Source organism: Penaeus monodon, chromosome 15, assembly GCF_015228065.2.
Source record: "Penaeus monodon isolate SGIC_2016 chromosome 15, NSTDA_Pmon_1, whole genome shotgun sequence".
Taxonomy (NCBI): Eukaryota; Metazoa; Arthropoda; class Malacostraca; order Decapoda; family Penaeidae; genus Penaeus; species Penaeus monodon.
Genome location: NC_051400.1, coordinates 14,655,396 through 14,655,860, shown reverse-complemented (window position 1 = coordinate 14,655,860; position 465 = coordinate 14,655,396). Strand labels below are relative to the sequence as shown.

The 465-nt window shown below is 45.4% G+C and overlaps 1 pseudogene; it reads left to right on the top strand.

The window, feature by feature from the left end:
- The window catches only part of LOC119582234, an 8,957-nt pseudogene that overhangs the window by 651 nt on the left and 7,841 nt on the right, over nt 1–465 (top strand).

Sequence of the window (465 nt, the reverse complement as noted above, 5' to 3'; positions counted from 1 at the left end):
CAGAAATTACCAAATATATCCATCTCAGAGAGTCGACATACATGATAATTACAACCGCAATGTACGCTGACACCGAAAAACAGTGAAGCTAATCTTAACTTCGCCAGTTTTGTCCTTACCCTTACACTCGCTTTGGCACTGACTGCACGAGACAATCCATCGAAGACTCCGAGTCTAACGAGGGAAATATAATTACGCTATCTCGTTGTGCGGAGAGGAACTCCCTCGGCGCAAGCTTTGGGCGGACGCGGTTCATTCATCTCCTGTGAGAAGCTGGGCGTCTTCGAGCCATGGGTAAGAACGGTGGGTTTTATTTCACTCTGTTGGATGATATGCTTGTGATGTATGTGCGTACGTTTCTCTCGCGACGTAGATGGAAAACAAAGTCGATGGAAGCAGAGCAAGTTCACGTCGAGGGCATAGGAATTATATCAAATAGCAAGTCAGCAAAATGGAATTTGTTAT